Here is a 24,686-nt window from a genome sequence, read left to right on the forward strand (position 1 = left end):
CCAAGCAAGAGGCAATGATTTATGGCTTACACAACTTGATGTCATGGAGATGACAACCTGGCCTAACTCTGGAAGGGCCAAAAGGACGTCCTGACTGATTGGAAGTGAGTTTCAAGAGAAGGAGAGGATCAAAGGTGACTTCAGGATCATGGCCTGGCTAACTGGAATAGAGCTGGTTTCTCTGAGATGGGGAAGGGTGGAGAAGAATAAGTAGATGAATTGGTGGAGGTCCCTAGTTTAGGCGTGGACATATTCACTTTGACAGCATCGTGGAGCTACAGTTGGAGATACAATTGTTAAAAGAAAATCTAAAGCCTTAAAAGGCTCATGTTAGCATAGGAGAAAGACTGAAAAACAGATGAACTAAACATCCAACCTAGGAGATTAGAGGTGGATAAGGAAATTAATGTAAGCAAGTAGAAGGCAGGAAATGCTTACAAAAGGAATGAAGTGAGTAATAAATGTACCTTTGAGAGGCTCAATCCAACTAATGTTGAACATGTGAAAAGAAACTGGTAAAATTAACAAACCTCCAGCAAGACTGCCGAGGTAATGAGAAAAGCTACAAGTAGACAAATAGTAGAAATCAAAGAACACAACAAATGATTTGAAAGAAAGCATGCATGTTATTGCAAATCTGGCTCTAATGGAGACAAATTCTGACACTTTCAGGTTTGTGTGCTGGAGAGCCTGAACTGGGGAATAGCTGCAACACTGACCTTAGCCAATCCTACGAGGAGCTGCTGTACAGATGGGGTGGTCTGACAGAATTATCCAGAATTGAGGCAAGAACTGGGTCTTTAAACTCATGCACTGGCCAGACATTGGATGTAATCTGCCCTGAGAAGTGAGCCTGAACTTAGCTTAGCAGCCAACGGCAATCCTGAGAGAGCTGTCAGCCACCAATACTCCTGGAATCAGAAGGAACGGGTGCTTCTGTCCTGGGGGTGCCGAGAGAGGGTCTAGGGAGCACAACCCATTATCAAGTACAAGTGTTATGCCAATAAGCTTGGATAAAACAAATAAGTTCCCCAAAAGTAAACTTTCCACAACTGATTTGAGGATAGAAAACTTGACTGTTCTTACTACCTTAAAATGAATTCGATCAATGGCTGTAGATTTTGTCTTTTCACAAAGAAAGCATCAGTAAGTTCTTACAAGCATTCGTGCATCATACAAGCTCTTAAGAGAAGAAAAAGAACAGGAAGAGGGAGAGGAAGATGAGGGAGAGAAAGAGGAAGGAGGAAAGATGGAACAGTCCAACTAACTTCATAAACCTAATGTACCAAACTGAGACAAGAAAAATTACATAATTTGTGTTCATTCATGAACACAAATGCAACAATTCTAAATAAAGTATTAACAAATCAAATCTACCAACATTTAAAAAATAAAGCACGTGCCTATAATCCCAGCTACTCTGGAGACTGAGGCAGGAGAATTGCTTGAGCCCGGGAGACAGAGGTTGCAGTGAGCTGAGATCATGCCATTATACTCCAGCCTGGCAACAGAGTGAGAATCTGTCTCAAAAATATATATATATAAAATAAATAAAATAAAATACATATGACTAAGGTGAGTTTAATACTAGAAAATCTTTTAATGTAATTTAATTAAAGGTGTGAATAGGCCTTTCACCACAAAGAAATCATCAATAGTGAACATATGTAAGATGTTCAAACTCATTATTAAATCAGGGAAATATTAGTTTGAACCTATTGAACTGACCCCCTACACTTTTTTGATCTGACAGTATGAAGGGTAAGCAAGACTGTGGTGTAACAGAAAACCTTATACACTGCTTGTAGGAATATAAATGGACACAATCACTTTGGTAAACAACTCATCATTTTCCAGGGCACTGGAGGTGCATGTACCCTACAACCCTGGCCCTCCACTCATAGGTTTATACCCTGGAGAAACTCTTGCCTGTGGGCACTAAAGGACAAATACAGGAATATACATAGAAACAAAGTTTGTAAGAACAAGAACTCTATCCAAATGTCCAACAACTACAACAACAAAGATAGATAAAGTGTGGTGCACTCATCAAAGGAGATCACATTTCAATGAAAAATGAGTTAACTAGAGCTACTTATATCAACATGAATGAACCTCACATCATGTTGCATTTTTTTTCAGAAGAATACATACAGAATGATACAATTTACAGTAGTCTCCCGTTATCCACAGGGAATAGGTTCCCCCCAGTAGATGCCTGAAAAGTGAATATTACCAAACCCTATATATACTATAGCTTTTTGATCTGATCACCAAGCGGGCTACTAAATGACTCCCGGCCAGGTGATGTGTAGAGCGTGGATGTGTTGGACAAGGGATGATTTACATCCTGAGCCAGAGTAGGACCACACGAGATCTCATCATGCTGCTCACAACAGTGCACAATTAAAAACTTATCAAATATTTTTGAAAATTTCCATTTAATATTTTTAGACCACAGTTTACTGCCAGTTGTTGAAACTGCTCAAAACAAACCATGAATAAGGGGAAAAGACTGTGTATAAACTTCAAAAACTTGTAAATCTAAATGGTCATATTGTTTAAAATTATAAGTAGTGTGTCTGATGGGCTCAACAGGCCTGACACAGGTTGGGCATCTACATCTGCAGTAAAACTTTAAAAACAAACAAACAAACAAAAACAAACAAAACAGTAAATGATAAAAATAAAATTCGGCCAAGGATTTACCTTGAGGTAATTGAGGTAATGACTTTCAAGATTTACCCTTGAGGGCAGAGGGCATGAGGGACTAGACTGGGGAACTGACTTGCTAGCATCTTCAACAGTGCCAGGTGTGTAGTGCGTCTTAAATTGGTTGTGGATATGTGGGCATTCATTCTTTATAATACAGACATGCATACTTATGTTATTTTACATGAATATCATATTTGAAAGTTTTAGAAATAGAGTGGGTTGACTAAATAACTAAAACCCTTCCTATTGCTTAAAATTCAACCTGTGTGACTTCTCACTGCCCTCACCTGCCTATTGGAAAATAATAATGTTCTCACAGGATTTTGTAAAGGTGAAATTAATTAGTGCACATAAACTGCTTGGATTGTACCAGACATATATGAAGTGCTCGATGAATGGAACGAATAGAACTACCATTCTCTTCCTTGTTACCACCAGGACTACCACAAGTGCATGTTTAATCTTACAATTGAGGCAAGGAATTATTAAAATCCCTAACACAGAAAGAAGTTGTCAAAGACTATCTTGTATCATTGGACCTTGAACTGTTGTTGGACTCCCAGATTTCAACATTATTCAGATGCTTGCAGCAAAGTGAGTACCTCATCTTTCTCGCTTCACCCTGCAGCTGGCTTGGTTCTGACTGGAACCATGGGCTGAGTCCAAAGGCTTGTTTTCGTTAGTCATGATGGCTAATGCTGAGAACATAGCCCCATGGTTTTACCTCAACAGCCACATTTTTCCCAAGGAATGTAAAGAAAGCTGTCTCCTGCTGCTTAAAGGATGTGATTACCTCATTCAAAACTGACTGTCCAACCTGCCTCAGGCCTTCTAAGCCCGTCAGACAGACACATTTCTCACCATGACTTGGGTCTTCCTCATTTGCTCATGACCTGCATTTTCCCCAATCTGGTCTACAGCAGACATGGAATCCTTGGCTCTATGATTCCAGCATCTCCCTTCCATCAGGCATTTTGGACTTGACCCTGCTCTTAGTCTCCCTGTCATTGACATTGCAATTTTTCCTATCAAATGATAGCTGGTCTCATCCTATGGTTCTCTGTCTTCTGGGGTGCAATGAATGGGAAAATGTTTCCTGGTTCCAGGCTCAATCCTAGTGGCTCTGTTAAGATAGTTTTGGCTACAAGTAACAGAAACTCGAACTCAAATTGACACACATAATACAAAGACAGTATTGGCGCAGTAATGAAAACCTACAGTGATAGAGGAAGCTTTGGTGACCCAATGACAACACCAAAGACACAGTTTCTCCTCTTCTCTTCTGTGGTGCCTGCTTCATCGTAAGGCTGACTCTCTTCATGTTTGCAAAATGGCAGGAAGCAGCTTTAGGGACTGCTTGTTTCCTCAATTATGTCCAGCAGGAAGTGGGGAAAAAAAGTCTCTCTCCCAATAGCTCTCTCAGAAGTGAAACATCTTTTTTTCCAACAGTCTCTGGAAAGAGTCTCTCTTGATTCATTGGTCTGAATTGGTTTGTGTGTTCTAAACCAAGTGCTGTGGCCAGGGGATGAAGTATGTTGATTGAAGATCAGCTAATCAGAACCTAGGACTATGCTTATGCAGCGAGATCTCCTCCCAGAGCATGTAGGCTGGTAGAAGAGGCATGATACCTGTGCTCTGTTTGACTTTCACATTCGCTCCACTCTCTGCCTTAAGGGGCTAACTCTTCAGAATGTATCACTCCAGCTTTTTGCTTTCTGACTTCTAGTTGAATTTGATCTTGGGCATACCAACAGAAGATCAGAGGGTGGAGAGAGAACTGGATCAGGACAACTATTTTCCCAGCTGGTTGCTTGCCTTGCTGTGGTTCTGACAGTGGCTGTGTTCCTCTAGGGGGGCAACTCCATTTGGGCCACCCTTCCAGCTCCAGCTCTTGCCAGGCTTTGGTAACATAATTCCCTCCCTTACCCCATCTGGTCCAGAGGCGGTAACAGCTCCCTCCTCTTGCCAATCCCTAGCTGCTCCAGCATTCCTTGCTGGTCCTTGCTATGGTCTGAATGTTTGTGTCTCTCCAAAATTCATATATTGAAATCTTCACCTCCAAGGCAATGGTATTAGGAGAGGGAGACTTTGGGAGATGATTAGATCATAGGGTAGAACCTTCATCAGTGGGATTGGTGTCCTTATAAAAAAGTCTCTAGAGAGACCCCTCACCCCTTCTGTCATGTAAGGTTAGAGTGAGAAGATGGCTGTCTATGAGGAAGTAGATCCTCACCAGACACCAAATCTCCTGGTGCCTTGATCTTAAACTTCCAGACCTCCAGAACTGTGAGAAATAAATTTCTGGGCTGGATGTGATGGCTCATGCTTCTAATACCAGTGCTTTGGGAGGCTGAGGTGGGAAGATCATTTGAGGCCATGAGTTCGAGACCAGCCTTGGCAACACAGAGAGACCCTGAATCTACAACAACAACAACAAAACATTTAAATACAAAGGTTAGCTAGGTGTGGTGGCATACACTTGTAGTCCCAGCTACTTGGGAGGCTAAGGTGGGAGGATTGCTTGAATCCTGGAGGCAGAGGTTGCAGTGAGCTGAGATCATACTGCTGACTCCAGCCTGGGCAACAGAGTGAGACTCTGTCTCTAAGGAAAAAAAAAAAATCCGTTGTCTACAGGCTACCCGGTTTATGGTATTTTGTGATAGCAGCCTGAACAAATGGACAGTCTTCATTCTACCCATATCTCTGTAATGAGCCCCTTCGTTAGACTATGTGATTTGCCACCTGTTTCCTTCCTAGACCTTGACTAATACAATACCTGAATGAAAATTGAGAAATTACTAGCCAGAAAAAAGGAGAATGGACACTAAGTAACCAAAAAAAACCAGCAAATGTGTACCATGATCCACTATGGATTACATAGGTGAGCAATATTAAAGCACATACATACACAATAGCAGTCTTGTCTCTTTCTAGAGAAATGCTCTCATCACTCCCTGACAGCAAAGAACTGCCAGCTGCTTCATGAGCTCAACCTCAGGTACAAAAATGCTCAGCCCTTCAATTCCTGTTCCTGCCAGCAAATGCCACCTGACTGCTCATAGGACATTTCAGTAATCAACTGGAAAATGAAAAATAGAAAAACACAGGGGGAAGAATGAGAAGAAAGAGAATTCCAGAATCTAACAGAACCTAAATGAGTTATTTCACCAAAAAAAAAAGAACTCAAAATCAAAAAGCAAACTTCACAAGCCTGGTCATTTGACCAGACTTCTGCAACAGCCACAGGACCCCCCCGCCCAACTGACTATTTCAAGCCCTTCCACCCCCTCCACATAATGACTCATTGTAACCCCAGGGAGAGATGATTTTCCTGCTCACAAAAGCACAAAGACAGGTTACGCCAAACCAGTTTTAAGGAGAGGAGATCTGTGTAGGAAAGGGGACCCAAATTGTGGATATTTGGGTCTGCCACATAGGAGAACTTCTATTGGGCAGGAAAGATTGCAAAGTATACGTATACAATTAGGAAGCGTATACTGAAAGATGTGAAAGGATAGACAGATTTAGGACTGTGCTATTCCAAAAAGTTACCCACCACTACTCATTCAGGAAAGAATGAATCCTTGAACTGGTATAACTGGTTGTCAACTGAGATGAATTAAAGAGCAAAACTGCTGGGCTTTGTCGTGATGAACATGTGTGTATAAATATGTGTGTAAGATCATCCACCACTGATCACGTTCTCCTTTGTCCTCCCATCTCCTTTGCAGGTTCACAGCAGTGTTATGACGGGAGCAGGGAGGCACCTACATACATTGGACCCATCCTGACAGCTGGGAAGGACGTGTCCACCCACCCAGGGATGTGCATCTGGCACCCACCTCACAACAGCTGTTCTAACCACGTAAGAAGCACAAGGGTCACCGGTTACTCTCCATGAGAACAAAAGGCCAAGGATGCAGAGATAATTGCATCAAAGGGATTCAACTTCCTGGATGACCTGATTCCAAAGATCTGCAGAGCCCAGATAAGCATCCCAGGGTTCTGGCAGAGGGCCCCTCCAGGGACAGGAAAGGGACAGGAAGCCGGCTTTCCGTGTCTGTACCGCCTTCCTTGGGAAGGATAGGACACCTGTGGCCATCAAGTCATGATGCCCCATGCTGTCTCCTGCCAACTCCACAAGAAAGTCAAGTAAGTGTCACATTGTCCCAGAGTCATGACTCTGCTGATCCCACATGGGCCCCCTAGGGGGCTTTTCCTTCTGGGTCTTCACCATAGATTTCTCATCTTTTCATTTAAACAGATTTGTACGTAATTTTTGAATGTTTCCTTTCTTTTATATTCTCAAAAAATACATTAAGACTAGTAAGGTTAAAAAAGGTTAGATCTCAGAAGATAATATGTGACACTAATAGCTATAGTTTGCAATAAAGAAAATTAAACAAGGTTTCTAAGCACTTATGTATTTATTCTCTAAATACTTTTGAGCTCTTTCTATGCCAGACACAACTCCAGAGACGGAAAGATAAAATGTTCCTTATGCTTAAAGAGCACATAGATTTGTTAGAAGTCATAGATATTTAAACAAATGATTATATAATAAGTTCTACAATGTAATTTTATCCTTGGAAATTCTGCTAATATTACGAGGAATAATAAATAAGTCAAAATAAGAGTGCTTTATCAAAACTCTATTTTATATTGCTCAGTTTTGCCCTAGAATTTGTTAATTTATTCAATATTCTCAGCCCAAATCATTCTACAATGGTGGAAATATTCCAAATCTATGCTGTCCAGTGGAGTAGCTACTAGCCACATGTGGCTAGAAGTACTTGAAATGTGACTAGTGTGACCAAGGAACTGAATTTTAAATTTTATTCAATTTTAACTCAGGTCAATGTAAATAGCCACGTGTGGTTAACGTACTTCCAGAGTTCTAGTCCCAGGTAGATCTGGGCAGATTTACCAAAACCAGTGAAGGTTAATCAACTGATTAAAATCAAGCAACACACCAATGTGAATGGCCAATGAACCATTAAAGAATCACCTGCCTGCCCACCTGCACCCACTCAACCCTGAATGTCTGGAAGAAAACGAGCCTCTTAGATGCAGCCAGAAAGGAGGTGGGAAGTGTAACCATAAGGCAAGGTCAAGCAGCTCAAACAGAAGCACCAGGCACAAACAAACACAGAGCAAAGCTGGAGGGACAGCACGAAGCTGGTGAGTGTCAAAAGGGAAATAAAAGCAAGTTCAAGCTGAAGTCCAATTTTTAAACACTTGAGATTTTAGAAAAATAAATAGAATCTAATCCAAAAGCCATTTATTGACAACCCTCCATCAATAAATGTTTTTCTGAACATTTTCTGTAGGCTCAGCACCAAGGGGGGTAGTTATTAAGAAGTCTATAGTAACATCAGTCTCCACCTTAAAGAATCTTAAAATTTGCTTGAGACCAAATGCACACACATAAAATCGTGAGAAACTGAGACAAGACAGTATTCGGTAAAGCACTTAATTGTATTTATTTAGCCACATCTAAAGCTCACCTGTACACAACATGCACTGTGGGTAGAGAGGTAGGGAGAGAAGTGAGCGTAGGTTGCTCTCACCTGGATGGGCTTCATGGAGACCAGCAGGTGTGATATGGGACTCAATTCAAGTTAGCCTGGCCTCCATCTGCCTGCAGCAGCATCCTTTATCAGCTCCACCCGACCCCTGCTTCTGCCAGAATGACTTGCAGTTTCCTAACGTACCTGCAGTCTCTCAAGCTGAGCCACTGCCTAGGCAGAACACAGTCTGGTGGACCCGCCTGGCATGCCCGGACTCTGGAGTTGCAGACTTGTGTTGAATTCTAACCTCACCAATCCTTAGGTGGCTGAACTCAGGCAAATTCCTTAACATCTCTAAAGCTTGTTCCTACTATGTAAAATGAGAGTAATAATATTATCCAGCCACAGGGTTTTTTGGTGAGAACTAAATTAGGTAAATAAAAGGCTTGTACAGAGAAATCATTTCTGCTTTTCATACATTTTTTAAAAATCAACTTTACTAAGGTACTGACATACAAAAAGCTGTACATAAGTAATGTGTACAACTTGGTGAGTTTGGAGGTAAGTATACATCCATGAAACCATCACCACAATCTGTACCATAAATATCCATCACATCGAAAAGGTTTCTCCCATCATCATTTCTTATTTTTTTTGTGTCATAAGAACACCAAAAATCTACCCCTTAGCCATTTTTTAAAATTTAAGTTCAGGGTCACATGTGCAAGTTGTGCAGATTATTTCATCACCCAGGTATTAAGCCTACTATGCATTATTTTTCCTTGTCCTCTTCCTCCTCCCACCCTCCACCCTCCAATAGGTCCCAGTGCCTGTTTTTCCCCTCCTCCTGTCCATGTGTCCTCATCATTCAGCTCCCACTTACAAGTGAGAACATGTGGTATTTGATTTTCTGTTCCTGTGTTAGTTTACTAAGGATAATGGCCTCCAGCTCCATTCATGTCCCTGAAAGGACATGCTGTCATTCCTTTTTAAGACTGCATAGTATTCCATGGTGTGTATGTACCACATTTTAATCTAGTCTATCATTGACAGGCATTTAAGTTGTTCCTGTGTTTTTGCTATTGTGAACAGTGAATGTACAGGTGCATATGTCTTTATAATAGAACGACTTATATTCCTTTGGGTCTATACCCAGTAATGGGATTGCTGGGTCGAATGGTATTTCTGAGGCAAAGATTTCATAATGAAGACACCACAAGCAATTTCAACAAAAGCAAAAATTGACAAATAGGATCTAATTAAGCTAAATAGCTTCTGCACAGCAAAGAAAACTATCAACACAGTGAACAGACAACCTACAGAATGGGAGAAAATTTTTGCAAACTGTATATCTGACCAAGGTCTAATATCCAGCATCTATAAGGAACTTAAATTCACAAGCAAATTTTAAAGTATACATTATAAACTCTAGGCACTGTGCTGTACAGCAAGTCCCTGGGACCTATTCATCTCACATAACTGAAACTTTATACTAGTACCTCTCCATTTCCTCCTCTCCCCAGTGCCTAACCACCACCACTCTATTCTGTTTCTATGAGTTTGACTATTTTAGGTTTCTTAAACAAGTGGTATCATGCAGTTGTCTTTCTGCGTCTGGCTTACTTCACTTAGCATAATGTCTTCCAGGTTCATCCATGTTGTCACATATGGCGGAATTTCCTTCTTTCTTAAGACTGAATAATATTCCATTGTGGGTATATACATTTTCGTTGTCCATTCATCTGTCAATGGACATTTAGGTTGCTTTTATGTCTTGGCTATTTTAAGTAATGTAGCAATGAACATGGGAAAGGTGCAGATATCTCTTGGACCTACTGATTTCATTTCGTTTGGATCTATATCCAGAAGTGGAATTGTTAGATCATATGACAATCCTATTTTTTAAATCTTGAGGAACCTCTATGCAGTTTTCCATGATAGCTGTACTAATTTACATTTCCATCAACAGTGTATAAAGTTTTTCTCTTCTCCACATCCTTGCCAACACTTCTCATTTGCTTTTTTGGTAATACCCATCCTAACTAGCATGAGGTAATAGCTCACTGTTGTTTTAATTTGCATAACTCTGATCATTAGAGATGTGATTATTGAGCATATTTTCATACATCTATTGGTCAAGTGTATGTCTTTTTGAGAAAATGTCTATTCATTTTCTTTGCCCATTTTTTAATCAGATTTTCTTATTTCATTATTGAGTTGTAGGGACACTCTAATTTACATTGGATATGAACTCTTTATCAGTATATATGATTTGCAAATATTTTCTTCCATTCCATAGGTTGCTTTTTCATTTTGTCGATTCTTTTGCTGTGCAGAAGCTTTTTACTTTACCTGACAATTTCCAACCCATCTTTTAAGGTTCTGCTCAGGTATATCCTGTCCTGAGAAACTCCCCCATGCTTTCTTCTCTTGTTGCTAGGTTCCCTTCCCAAGGAACAGCATCCTGAGCTCTCCCATAGCCAAAAAGATCATATGCACTGCTTCTCCTGAAATACTTCCAGTATATGCTTGGTGTCCTATGCAGTTTTTAGCACTTGTCCCACATGTTTTATTTTTCTATATAATACTGTTAGTGAAGATTGCATTAAAATAATTGGAGTAAGTTTGGTAGATGTCCACTTTGTCCTTCCAGCTTCTACCATGGTCTGGTCTGCAAATATGTAAGGTGCATGAGCAGGGAACAAAGTTCTCACTTTAATGCATGCCTAAATCTGAAAGATGATCAGCAATAACTTGTCTTTTTTATTGAGCTTTTCTAGATGAAGCTGAAATATGGGAAAGCTAACATTTCCCTTTCAAGGGCTTACTGCTGATAAAATGAAGTATATATAACTCCTAGTCTTGGAAGGTGGTGGGAGATGGATTCCACACTGCTGCTCCTGCCAGAAATTTGGTATGCCCACCAGTTGTGTCTTGGCCAGTTTAGTGGCCTGAAAGTCGCACAAAGCTACCAGGCTTCCAGTCAGTACAGTCAAGAAAATGAAAAGAAATTATACAGTTGGTGCCTGTGTAAATTGTGTGGGAATTACAAGCCCTGTGATAAGTGTATAATGAGAAAATGGAATACTCTCTTTCATTTATAAAACGGGATAAAATCTCAACTATTTTATTATTTGGTGACATTTTTATTTGGTAATAAATGTTTTCAGCAGCAGCTGAATAAAACAAAAAAGTGCATGTTAAATGAAAAACTAAGTACTGAATTTCCATGTAATAAGAAATCTGATCAATATGTAACTTGCACAAAATGTTTGATGACATTTACTATCCCACATGGGGGTTCCTGGTGACATCACTAAGCATATGAAAACCAGACCCTAATCTACTAAAGAAGCACCAGCTTCTACCTCACACATCAGAGCTGTTTTAAGAAGGCTGTGCCCCTAAACAACAGTTTCACTTGTGCAGCTGCAGAAGGTGTGTTTACATATCATCCGTGAAGCATGACTTTTCATCTAGATCAAACAATAATTCTTTAAATTAATTTTGACTATTCTTATTCCAAGTCCGTACACACAAAAAGTGAACTGATAGCTGCACATGTGATGTCTACATTAGCAAAAGAGCTGCCACATAGCTGTATGAAGCTCTTTGATATTAGAATCCTCAGATACTTCAGATTATCAGCTAGTTTCCATGAAGATTTTTTTTCATACAATTCATGAAATCAAAGTAAAACTTTTGGAAGCTTATTCTCAGGTAAAACATCTCACATTGTTGGAAACGCTGTTATAAATTCAGTTCAAAAGTTCAATATTGTTCAAAAGGTCAATATTGAAGATGTGTTTTTATAGTAGTAATAGGAATACAAAATTTTGGGGGAGCACAGGTTCATGGAAAAATAACATTCTTACTAAATTCATAAAGGAACACACCAGAACCTGGAAATGATTGTGGGCACACAGTTCATAAATGTGTCCAATCCACTGTGATTGATATTCCACTAAAGGAAATAGAAACTATCATCATCAAAAATTACAAATATTTCTACATGTAAAGTAACTATAGTATGAAATTCTTGTGGCAGAGCTTATATGAAGTATCCAACCACCCCCTACACCCCAATAAAACACCAGTATCAATCAAACGAAAAAACCCCATGCATCAACAATAACAAAAGAAACTTCAGCTTGGCAGTACACATTTTCTGTTGCTCATCAGTAATCTGATTTTAGAAACATTTGAGCCTTTAAATAACTACTTTGCAAATCAGCGTACGCCTTTTGAAATAATTCTTTAAATGTTGGCTGCATTTTGATGAAAATTAGTTGGAATATTTTAATTATTCAATAAATGGAGTACAAAAACTTTCAGGTTGTGGAGTTTTTTATGAATTATAATTATCTAAAGCAAGCTTACTCAGGGACAATTTGAAATTGTCTCCACCAGACCAAGGGGGGAAATGACCAAATTAAACTGTGGGAGCTCAGAAGTATATTCTACCTTGACTTATGGGAAGGATCTTTTGATGAAGTTGCTACTTTTAATTGGATCAATTTACATTCTACACTGAAATGGAATATAATTAAAAGGCCTGCAATTTTACAACATTTAACTTTGGTGAAACGTTCAAAAGAATCATCTTAAGTAGAAATTATCTGACAAGCCATATTTTGTAATGTCTGATGGGATGGGGTATCTTGTAAAAATATCTGTTGAATAAAGATAAATGGGGGGCAAATACATACCTTGTTAACTTATTCAGGCTGAAATATTAACACAATTCAATATAAAAATGTTAAAATTGAGAATACTCCCCATTTAGCCGCATATACTCTTAGCTTACTAAATAATTCAGCATCTGTAGAGAGAGTATTTTCCTATTTTCCCAACTAAAAATATTTTGCACCACAAAAAAGGTCAATTTCAAGTTTATTAATCATAAAATACAACTGTAAATAATATGGCAAACAGTTTTATTTAAAAAATTAAAAACTTGTTTTCAGAATGTGGCTTAGAAAAAGAATTTTAAAAATAGAAAAATTAAAAGCAAAAAGACACTGAAATAACATTCTTCAAATATGCTAGTGACATACTGCATTACAGGTAGATATGACTAAGAAATTTATTATACTATGTGACTATATACTAATAAGTATTCTACTTATATTTTCTTAATTTAAAATTATTCATTTAAAAATTATGCTTTAATATTCTATTTTAAAAATAGAATGTTAAAATATATATTAAATTATATAGTAAAATTTATTTAAATTTTATATTTTAATATTTAGTATATTTGACATTAAAATATTTTTAATAAAATTTTTTTCTAAATAGAAAATGTTATTTTCTACCTTTAAAAAGAGTTTTATTTTTATATTTTTAATGTAACTGTTTGTAGTTTACCACTATGCTGGAATTAATTTGTTAGTCAATTCCTAGTTTCAAAAACTCCGTAATTTGTATTATTTTAGTATTCCCTTCCTATCTTCAGTGTCCCAGGTTGGATAAATTCTAGGTTTACCCTGGCCACAGCTCACAGCAGCCTGTGTCAGACTGTTTGTGCATCATTCTTTCCCACCCTATTGGACTTCCTTGAGAGTGTGGATTCAATTTTCTGACTCCATATCCCTTCAATTGCCCTTACCATGTGCCAGGCACCGTTGAACTATTTTAATCCTCATTAATCTCTGTGTTGGACATTCTAATTACCCCATTTACAGATGAGAAAATTGAGATAGGGAAGAGCTAAAGTAATTCAATTGCAGTCTGTGAGACAAAGTCGCAAATGTAGGAAGTGAAGTTTGCTCATTTCTGCTTGCCAGCATAATTTCACAAGCCCCTGACTCTGTGCCGCTCTCCAAAAGATGCTTCGAAGACAAAACAGGATAGAACACATGGCCCCCCACATCTCTTGCCTGAGTCACTATATTCCTTAAAATAAAATGCCCCAGTCCTTGCCTTTTCCTACGCATAAAATAACATCTGATGGGGTTAGTGATTATGCTTCTACAATGTATAACCAAATGGGCTTTAGTAATCTATAACCAGATGTACTCTTACACCCCAACTTTGATGTGAATTTGCACATACTGCAGCTTCACCACCTGTATATAAACTGTGAACTGCAATATTGCTTCAGAGCAGTGACAGATGTGCTCCTGGCCTACAGGCCTCCATAAGACTTTTGAATAAAACTAGCTTTAATTCTTTAAAAACTTGACTTTTCTTTCTTTAGTCAGCAGGTCCCAAATCCTAGACCATGGGATTTGGCTGGGATTTGGCCACCCTGGGATTTGGCTGGATAGTCCATGCTCCTACGCTCCTACCCACTCCCCATATGGCCCTTTCTGGGTAAATGTTCTCTGTAAGTACTTGTGGAACGAATAAAACCCAAATGAATGAATGAGTGATGAAGAGGGCAATGGTGCTCATTGCAATGATGATGGGTAAAAAGATTGCAGTGAGAGGAAGTGCCTACCACACATCTTCAAATTCACACCCCAGGACTGAAAGGTTCTGAGTTGGAACCAGCAGTTTTCAAGGGAAAGTGACTGATGTTAAGTAAACATGATTCTTTACACAGCACACCAACTGCCAGATGCAAGAAGTCAAGACAACAAATGTGTTTCTCCCAGCTAATAACACAGGCCTCCTCATCTGGGCTGTTTACTCAGCCACTAAAAACCGAATACTCTCTCTGGCTACAACTGGGATGTTGTGTACCTGTCCTGTTAGGCCCTGAAGGCAGGCCTGGTCTGCAAGTTGGGCCTCAAGGACAGGAGTCAAGTCTTAAAGATCTCTTTCCCAAATACCTGGGGTTGGAGGTGGGGATGGTGGAGTGGCTGAGCTATCAGCAGAGGAACTACGGGGGAGCGTGTAAAGGAATGCTGGATGCTGATCTGACAAAGGACCTGATGATGCCTTTGACAGAGTTGGAATTTTAGAACATTTTCAGGGAAAGGAACACATTGCAGTGACTTTGGGCTTACTGAGTTTGAGACATTGAGAAAGGGGTTAAAAAGAGAAAATGAGGCAAGGCTGAGAGAGGCAGGGTGTCCTGGGTTGCCGTCATGACAATGAGGAGGACTTGGCAGTGTTCCCAGGAAGAAATAGGAGTGATGGAGACACACTTGCCCCCTGGACGGAAGGAACACGGGATGAGAAGACATCACTTGGAGAAGAAATAGCAACAACCATTGTGACACCTGGCTTACCCCTACCCCCTTCCCTGGCAATAAAAAATCTGATGGCTCCAGTGGCTCCAGCATGCCCTGGGGACAGCCAGTGTGCTTCAATCTGAGGCTTCCTCCTTCCATCCGCTCGCTCCTGCCTGTCTTTCCCCAGTGTTTGCCAGTGTCAGATCTGCATAGTGATCTTCCTTTCCTAATGCTGCTTCCTCCTCATCTTTCACGGGTGTTTACCCCAATAAATCTCCTGGAACAACTCTGTTCTACCACCTGCTTCTTGCAGGACCCAAACTGACATGCTTTCCAACAACTCGAAAAGTGACATTCCTTTTTAAAGACCCAGAGAAAATCCTAGTATCATGTTCTTTGGTATGTTCTGGAATCAAGGACCCAAGATTAATTGGTAACTGATTCACTTATTCAATCAGACATTCATTTTATCAATCAATTCAATAGGTATTAATTAAGCACCCACTGTATGCCAGGAAATGTGCTGGACCTTAGAACTATAACAGTAAACAAGCAAGACGTAAGTGAAAATCCCATCTAAGCAACTTGGAAAATGAAAGACCAAGGGGAGTCCAGGAAGGAAAAGCTGTCTCTGGGTGTGGCTGAACGTTAAAGCAATCTATCCTATCTGATGGGAAAACACACAAAATGACCATTCCAGACCACAAAGATCTCCAATTACAAGAAACATAACTTCCGCCACTGCTATGCCCTTTGCACACTGTACATATTCAGTTCCTCCCACCAGGAGCCATCGGAGAAACGCAACTGCACATGGATGGCAGGACAACAGCACAGCATTGCTGGCTGTCATGGTAGCTGGCACACACCAGCTCCTTTTCCTGCATGCAGCTCCCTCCTGCCCCCATCACCTGAGAGCCAGGCAAAGACACTTCCACTTGGCTGGAGCCACCAGGACTTTGATCTACATGAAGTGCCACAAAAATAACCCAATTGAACAAGCTCTGGGCCAGAGAAGGAGCTGAGGTCCAGCTGAAGGTGATGTCCAGCCCAAGAGGCTGTCCCCATAAACTGACCCTCGGGGGGTGCTGAGTCCCACTCCCCTGCTTTCTCCACGTCTGTGTGATGTTAGGAAGCCAGAGACCACCACAGCCTGATGAGTTCTTGGAGAAGCCCAGAGCCAGTGGGCCTGTCTCTCCACAGAGAGTCACGTTCAGGGCTTTAAAGGATCCCTGCAGAGGGAGTGGGTTTGAATCCCAAATCTGCCATCCTCATCCTAGGACAAAGAGCAAGACCTTTAACTTCTCTAGGCCTCAGTTTCCTCTGCTACAAAGGAGCAAGGGTACCTGCACCTTCCTCATTGGGCTATTGTGAGGACTAAATAAGATAACATATGGAAAGCACACAGCACTGTGCAAGGCAGCTTGAGAGGGCATGAGCAGGATTGGTGAGGACTATTGTTGTTTGCCTGGCTCTAGCCATTACCCTGACTTCGATCACTTCTAACCATGCGTGCTTCTAATTTTGCCTATTTCCCTGTTTAAAAAAATAAATAAATAAAAAGAAAATATAAATTCCCTTCTGCTTTCAGAAATGAATTTTCTGAAATTGTGCCCATCATGAGGATTCTAGGGACCATGGACTCTTTGCAGACACACTACACAAACCCATGGAGAAAATGTCCCATCGGCCGCTGGGGAGCCTCTGCCTTGGCCACTTGCAACAACCCTGGGGGAAATAAGGGCCTCAGACAGAACAATAGCATGGATTGTGCCTCTTGCAGGAATTTCATCTGTCACTGAGTAACAGGTTTTGATCTCAGGCTCACTGCCAGTTAGGAAGTGAAACCCTTTCCGGAACACTTGCTGTTTTGTTGGTTTTCCCCTGGAGATTTAATGATTTTACCTTGGAGGTTTCAGCTGATGAGCTGTGCTCTGTATGGAGCCTACCCATGTGGAAAACCAATAAGGTAATTCATGGGCTCCCCAATATTCTTTTTTGTGAGTTTGGGGACCCGGGGACCCTTCCACTAAGCCAACAATTGGGCATCCCCACAAGGTGTGCATTTGCTGTCACCAGAGCGAGCTCTGGGTCTGTCCGCATGTCACAAGGAGAGCTGTTAGATCAGTCGTCTTCTCTAACCCAGAGGCCTAAGTGAGAGGATGAGAAAGAGAAAGGGCCATTGTTTCTGCAGACAGGTTCACCTGAAGAATTTGGACAATGATGCTGGTTTCAGTTTAAAGGGCCTTTGGGAAGGGGTGGCATCAGGAGCAGGGACTGAGGGAGCTTCTAGACTTTTCCACATTACGAGCAGAGTGATTACAAATCAGCTCTGCATGTGACAGCACAGACCTCTCTGTGGTGGGTTCTCTTGCGCCAACAGCAGATTTGGAGCCATGGAAGAACAGGGAGAAATCTCTTCTCATGACCTTCATGTCTTCCTCCTGTAAACCGCATCATATTTCTAACTTCAGATCAAGGGGCCTGACCATCTGCAACTCTTCAGGGAGGACAGCTGGGCCATGCCTCTTCAGGCCTCCCATCCTCCCCTTTGTCTTGTCAGCCAGTCGTGCTGGGATCTGCCGGCAGCCTTGTGAGAACCGGGCAGGAACTGGCCAGCAAAGGCAGCTATAAATACTCCTCTTGGCAGCCAGCTTCACTTGGGAGCCCACAGCTGAGGGGCGGAGGCCAGCGGGAAGCACCTGCACCTCTTCAGGGCACATCCGAGGCTGGGCCTGGCTTCCCGCCCTCCACCTCTGAATGGGGCTTTAGTCGACCTTTTCCAGCTTGGGGGAAGTCCCCGTGGTGATCCAGCTTCCCAGATGCATGAGCAGGGAGGGCAGGGCTCTCCAAGCCGCCCAACCCCTTTAAACTCAGTCAGAGCTATTTCGCACAAGGGATGATGAAACTGAATAGCTGAGGGTAAATGAGGAGGCAGGAGAGGCGAAGAGGAAGGGAAATAAACTCTTTTATAGAATGCTTTTCTCCTCCTGATTTCACTTGTGTGGGGAAGCGTGAAACAACCACTAATCAGTCTTTCGCCCTGATGAGTCGGAAACTTGACAACTGGAGAGTTTAAAAAAAAATCAATGAATAAATATTTCTTTTTTCGGCTTTATTTATGAAGCATGGGCTAAGAGATCCCTTATAGGCATTTTAAATACCAGAAGCAAGTCACAACAGCAGCTAATGGTCAATTGTAAGTGCAGCTCTGCTGTGCAGTTGTCATTCAAAATGTGACAGTATTTAAAAACTGGGCTGTATATGAGATGAAAGAGTTCAAAGACCCATTGGATGACAGTTCTCATGCTTCAGCAAGTGGAAGAATCACCTGGAACACTTGTTTATGAGGCAGATCCCTGGTCCCTACCCCCTGAGATCTGATCCTATAGATGTGGGCCAGGGCCAAGAACCTGCATTTGAGTCCCTAAGTAATTCCAACCTGGATACTCTGGGACAGGACTGCACTTTGCAAGACATTGCCCTATGCCAGTGGTTCACAAAGTGAGGTCCCCAACCTGGAACCACAGGAAATTTGTTAGAAATATGGATTCTTAGGCCAACCCCAGAAAGACAGAATCAGAAACTTTGAGGACAGGGGCTGACAATCTGTTGTAACACACCTCCAGGTGGTTCTGAAGCCTGCCATAGGTCGATAAACACTGCCCTAAGATTTCTTACAAGCAAGGTGTGCAAACCCTGGAACACTGGCAATTCCAATGTGTAGCCAAGATTGAGAACCACGCCGATGGACACTTCCATTGGAATATGAGTGCTAATCTCACTTCCATAACCCTTACTTTTCAGAGCATTCACCTTTTTGAGCCAAGACTAGAGTTAATAAGGTGAAAGGAAAAGAATGTGGGTTTTGCTTCAGGTAAACGACTCAAGCCTTGGTCCCAAGTTGAACCTCCCTGAACCTCAGTGTTTTCATCTGTGAAATGGAAGGAATGCTGCCTACCCCACAATGGTGCTGTGAAGAGTAATGAGACAGCATCTGGGAAAACACTTAGCCAGTGGCTGGCACATTGTAGAAACTTGATTTTTTATGTCTCGCTCTAAAATAGATATATTTTTTAGTTTAATTGGGGTCTGGAATGAGATTCTGAATTTTTATAGGAATATAGCTTGAGGGTTTACTCTCCAGAGAGCATCAAAAGACTCATTTTAAAATTCATCTCTTGTTTTAGGGTAAGTGTCTGAAGAGCTCAGTGAGCACTCTTGATGTTAAAGATGACTGGTAGCCTTAGTATAGAAGCAGCTCTAATTTAGCATAGCCTGGTTCCACTTTGTAACCAGAGTCACTTTCTCTTCTGAGACATCACTGATGTCTCAGTAATGGGCAAAAATCTTATAATATTATTGGGCACTTTGCACAAGCATTTCACTTCCTTAATTGGTCACCATTGCTTATTAAATGCCAGGCCAACTTCCAATACAGTTTGGTGACAGAGGCCTGTCATCAACTATTGTAAAGAAATCACTTCTTGTGTGTGTACTGGTCAGCTGGTAATTCAGTTGGCTGGGAGATCAGTCAGTATTGTACATTTACAGAAGAGTAGATTCAGTAACCACTTTGGCATGAAGCTATGCTGCCTGTGTTTTATATTTTATATAATACATAGTGGTTCTATTGACTTTAAATAAATACTTGACAATGACCGCTTTAATAGATTCTAAAGATGAAATGTCCACAAACACATCGCTTGTAAGGTAAAGTTGACACAAATCACATTTGTGGGAGTAAAGTGGGAACTCATCCAAGTGCAATGATCAAATACTTTTGTTAGGATGGAAGGGTGTTCAGTAAGGTCCTTCATGTAATCAAGACCTGTCATGGTATGCAGCCACAGAACCCAATTTGTTTTACTTGTGGTACCAGCATTCCTTAGGACAGGAAGAGATGGATATACCCAAATTGCATTGCCACCTAGTACTTCGGCAAACACAGAGGACCTGCCAGGTGCAAAGCACATTTACATGCATGACCTCATGTAAGGCTCACAAACAGTTATCACCGTCTCCTTTTTACAGAGGAGCAATTGAGATGCAAAGACACGAAGGCATTGGATAAACGTCATGCAACCATATTGGTTTTACTTACCCTAGAAGGGATTTCTTGCTTTCAATTTCTGGTTTGCTTATTCATTCATCTAGTCATCATTCATTTATGGTTTATCATAGTGAGGCAATATTGTTTACTCTCATATCTCCTAAAACAATTTTAGAAAACTACATATCCTCTTGAATCTTTTTCAGATGAGACTTCAAGTTTCCCTTCCTGTGTTAAAATAGTTGCAAAGATGTAATTATGGCACATAGTCAATATTGACACTTTACAACAAAATGCTAATGAATGCATTTCTATATGGCCAAAGGAATATAGACACCAATTATATTTTTCCTTTATCCAAAGGGATATAGATAGCAAGATGTATTTATCGTCTAAAAATTTTAAATACACGAATGATCTTTTTATAGAACTTTTTTCCTGGAACTCATATTTCATTTCCCCAATATTATCTCATTTTAAGGGACCTCATGCTTAAAAATATGTTATCATTCTATTACAATTCTGTGTAGCAATAATATAAATCAAAATGATTTTTTAAATTTCCTATAATCTTAAGGTTTTAGATATTAAAATGTTTCTTCTGGATTGGGTTATCATTAAAATTATGAAGAAATTATTCAGCACAACATAAATATGACAACTTTAGACAACGCAGCATAAAATCAGGAGAGGTATACTTTTTTTTGAACACAGAAAGCAAGCTGGGAAAGGAGAACCTTTCTCATGGTATCTCCCTGCAGGCATCTTCTCAGGCCAATCTTATTAGGAAAAAGTACATGTGGAAGTCTGGGATATGGAAATTAATTCTCTGAGATACACCCATTCTTGCATACCCCAGCTGGAGGGCTGCTTCTCTGGGAGCCAAAAGCACAGAAGGTCCTTGAGGGGCCATGGGACACATGAACAAGCAACCAAGCGCAAGTTAGACACGCCAAGCATTGTGTCTGGTAGAGATGAAGTAAGAGATAGGCACCATTCGTAATCTTTTAAATTTTTTAAGTTTTTAATTTAGGGGTACATAGTAGGTGTATATATTCATGGGGTACACGAGATGTTTTGATACAGGCATGCAACGTATGATAATCACATAATGGAGAATGGGGTACCCATCCCAAGGATTTATCCTTTGTGTTACAAACAGTCCAGTTACACTCTTTTAGATTTTTTTAAATGTATGATTAAATTATTATTGGCTATAGTCACCCTGTTGTGTTATCAAATAGTGGGTCTTATTCATTCTTTCTATTTTTTTGTACCCATTAACCATTCCCACCCCCTGATCTCCATCCCAAGCACTACCCTTCCCAGCCTCTGGTAACCATCCTTCTACTCTCTATCTCCATGAGTTCAATTGTTTTGATGTTCAGATCCCACAAATAAGTGAGAACATGCAATGTTTGTCTTTCTATGATTGGCTTATTTCACTTAACATAATGATCTCCAGTTAAATTCATGTTGTTGGAAATGACAGGATCTCATCCTTTATTATGGCTGAATAGTACTCCATTGTACGTAAGTACCACATTTTATCCATTCATCTGTTGATGGACTCAGGTTGCCTCCAAAATCTTGGCTATTGTAAACAGTGCTTCAAAAAACACGAGAGTGCAGATGTCTCTCTTTGATATACTAATTTCCTTTCTTTTGGGTATATACCCACCCAGCAGCGGGATTGCTGGATCCTATGGTAACTCTATTTTTAGTTTTTTGAGGAATCTCCAAACTTTTCTTCATAGTGGCTGTACTAATTTACATTCCCACCAACAGTATACAAGGGTTTGCTTTTCTCTGTATCTTTGCCAGCATCTGTTACTGCCTGTCTTTTGGATATAAGCCATTTTAACTGGGGTGAGATGACATCTCATTGTAGTTTTGATTTGCATTTCTCTGATGATCAATGATGTTGAGCACTTTTTCATATACCTGTCTGCCATTTGCGTGTCTTTTGAGAAATGTCTATTCAGATCTTTTGCCCATTTGAAAATTGGATTAGATTTTTCTCCTAGAGAGTTGTTTGAGCTCCTTTTATATTCTGGTTATTAACCCCTTGTCAGATAGGTAACTTGCAAATATTTTCTCCCATTCTGTGGGTTGTCTCTTTGTTGTTTCCTTTGCAGTACAGAAACTTTTTAATTTGATGTGATCCCATTTGTCCATTTTTGCTTTGGTTGCCTGTGCTTGTGGAGTATTACTCAAGAAACTTTTGCCCAATGTCCTGGAGAGTTTCCTCAATGTTTTTTTGTAGTAGTTTCATAACTTGGGATCTTAGATTTAAGTGTCTAATCCATCTTGATTTGAGTTTTGTATATGGTTTGAGATAGGGGTCTAGTTTAATTCTTTTGCATATGGATATCCAGTTTTCTTAGCACCATTTTCTTAGCACCATTGAAGAGACTGACTTTTCCCCAGTATACATTCTTGCCACCCTTGTTGAAAATAAGTTCACTGTAGGTGTCTGAATTTGTTTCTGGGTTCTCTATTCTGTTTCATTGGTCTATGTGTCTGTTTTTATGCAAGTTACATGCTGTTTTGGTTACTTAGGTAATGTGATTCCTCTAGTTTTGTTCTTTTTGCTTAGGATGGCTTTGGCCATGGGTCTTTTGTGGTTCCATATAAATTTTAGTTTATTTCTATTTCTGTGAAGAATGTCATTGGCATTTTGATAGGGATTGCATTAAATCTGTAGTAGTATGGACATTTTAACAATATTGATTATTCCTATCCATGAACATGGAATATTTTTCTATTTTGGAGTATCCTCTTCAATTTCTTTCATCAATGTTTTACAGTTTTCATTATACAGATCTTTCACTTCTTTGGTTCATTCCTAAGTATTTAATTTTGTGACTACTGAAAATGGAGGCCTGGCGCAGTGGCTCATGCTTGCAATCCCAGCACTTTGGGAGGCTGAGTTAGGCAGATCACCTGAGGTCAGGAGTTCAAGACCAGCCTGGCTAACATGGTGAAACCCTGTCTCCACTACAAATGCAAAAAAATTAGCCAGGCGTGGTGGCACATACCTGTAATCCCAGCTACTCAGGAGGCTGAGGCACAAGAATTGTTTAAAGTCAGGAGGCAGAGGTTGCAGTGAGCCAAGATTGCGTCACTATACTCTAGCATGGGCAATAGAGACTCTTTCTCAAAACAAAAAAGAAAAGAAAAATTACTTTTTCAGATTTTTCATTATTGGCATTTTGTATGTTGATTTTGTATCCTGCAGCTTTACTGAATTTATCAGTTTCAATAGTTTTGTGAAGTCTTAAAGTTTTTCCAAATATAAGATCACAGCATCTGCAAACAAGGACAATTTGACTTTTTCCTTTCCAATTTGGATGCCCTTTCTTTCTCTTATCTGATTGCTCTAGCTAGGACTTCCAGTATTACTTTGAATAACAGTGATGAACGTGGGTATCCTTGTCATGTTCTAGATCTTAGAGAAAAGGTTTTGTTTTTCCCCATTTAATATAATATAGCTGTTGGTCTGTCACATATGGCTTTTATTATGTTGAGGTATATCTTATCTCCAGTTTTTTTGAGGACTTTTATCATGAAGGGATGTTGAATTTTATCAAATAATTTTTCAGCATCAATTGAAATATGGTTTTTGTCCTTCATTCTGTTGATATATCATATTGATTGATTTGTGTATGTCTAACAACCTTGCATCCTGGGGATAAATCCCACTTGGTCATGACAAATGATTGTTCTAATATATTGAATTTGGTTTGCTATTATTTTGTTGAGGATTTTTGCAGCAATATTCATAGGTATTGGCCTGTAGTGTTTTGTGGTTTTTAAAAAATGTATCTTTGTCTGGTTTTAGTATCAGAGTAATATTGGCCACTTAGAATGAGTTCGGAAGTGCCCTCCTTCTCTATTTTTTGCATTAGCTTAAGCAGGATTGGTATTAGTGGTTCTTTAAATGTTGGGTAGAATTCAGCAGTGAAGCTATTGGGTCCCAGGCTTTTCTTCACTGGGATTCATTAGTAAATTTAAGCAGAGGAAATCCAGTATAAAGAACTGACAACTAGACAAAGGATGATTAACTCCCAAAAAGCATAAAGGAAAAGTTTAAGATATAATTGAGGTAGAAATTACAGAAGGCTGCTACCACCCTTGACTGAAGGAAAGGTAAGTAAGGAAAGACTCTGGAAGACAGGGCGTGGCTGCTGCGGGAAAGAAGAAACAGGCTGCCAGAGTGCTCGTCACAGCACCATGAGAGCTGTCACCACTGAAATGAACGCTCCTGCAACCCTCCACACT

General features: G+C 40.2%; 1 protein-coding gene and 1 long non-coding RNA gene across 2 annotated transcripts in view; one reads left to right on the top strand and one right to left on the bottom strand.

Moving 5' to 3' along the window:
- The window catches only part of LOC126950045 (uncharacterized), a 28,374-nt gene extending 7,754 nt beyond the window's left edge, over window positions 1–20,620 (bottom strand). The window contains exon 1 of the long non-coding RNA XR_007724042.1: window positions 20,454–20,620. This is a non-coding gene — a long non-coding RNA (uncharacterized LOC126950045). The remainder of the gene's footprint in view (window positions 1–20,453) is intronic.
- The window catches only part of NUP42 (nucleoporin 42), a 1,164,542-nt gene that overhangs the window by 455,885 nt on the left and 683,971 nt on the right, over window positions 1–24,686 (top strand). The window lies entirely within an intron of this gene.

This window comes from Macaca thibetana, chromosome 3 (assembly GCF_024542745.1).
Source record: "Macaca thibetana thibetana isolate TM-01 chromosome 3, ASM2454274v1, whole genome shotgun sequence".
In the NCBI taxonomy this organism is placed as follows: Eukaryota; Metazoa; Chordata; class Mammalia; order Primates; family Cercopithecidae; genus Macaca; species Macaca thibetana.